We start from the raw sequence: 922 nt of genomic DNA on the forward strand, positions 1-922 counted from the left end.
CCCTCTTGTGCCATCCTCACAGTGGTTCTTTGCTTGCGTTCATTGTTGCAGCCACTGTGCTAATCAGTCTTCTAGGCTGCCTCTGTTTTGCTGCCCTTCTACTGTACTTGTGTGTTCCTCTAGAAGAGTTTCTTCAACCTTCATATTTCCACAACCCTTTCATATATTTCCCATTATGCAGTGGTGGTACCCCAATCATAAATTTTCCCCCTGGCTATTTCGTAACTGTCATTTTGCTACTGTTATGAATCTGGCCACCAAAGTGGTCAAGACTCACAGGTTGAGAACTGCTGCTCTAAAATAAGAGTAGATTCTTTTACAGTTTAGTTCAGCATATTGTTAGGCACACGAGCCCTGTTCTTATTATTGTCAGGGGCTGATGAGTGGGGTTGGCTCACAGCAACTCTCTGCAAAATGTAATGTAATGCTGCCCAGGCCTGTGCCATCCTCGCAGTGGTTCTTTGCTTGCGCTCATTGTAGCAGCTATTTTGCTAATCCATCTTGTAGGGGCTGCCTCTCTTTTGCTGCCCTTGTACTGTACCAACATTTCTGCCTTCCTCCAGGGCTGTGGTTCTCAACCTTCTAATGCCATGTCCCTTTTATAGCATCCCCCATGTAGTGGTGATCCTGCAATCATAAAATTATTTTAATTGGTGTTGCATAACTGTAATGTTGCTGCTATTATGAATCACGCCACACTTGGGAAAGGGTCGTTAGACCCTCCCCCAAAGAGGCCACAACCCAGAAGTTTCGGAACCGCTGCTCTAAAATAATAGAAATTTCTCTTAATGTCTTCCTCAGAATATTGTTAGAAGCACAATCCTGTTGTTTTTGTTAGATGCTGTTGAGTCGATTTTGACATATAGCAACTGTATGTGCAATATAATGAAAGGCTGCCCCGTCCTCTGCCATCCTCACAATG

The sequence above is a fragment of the Tenrec ecaudatus genome, unplaced genomic scaffold (assembly GCF_050624435.1).
Source record: "Tenrec ecaudatus isolate mTenEca1 unplaced genomic scaffold, mTenEca1.hap1 Scaffold_1902, whole genome shotgun sequence".
NCBI lineage: Eukaryota > Metazoa > Chordata > Mammalia > Afrosoricida > Tenrecidae > Tenrec > Tenrec ecaudatus.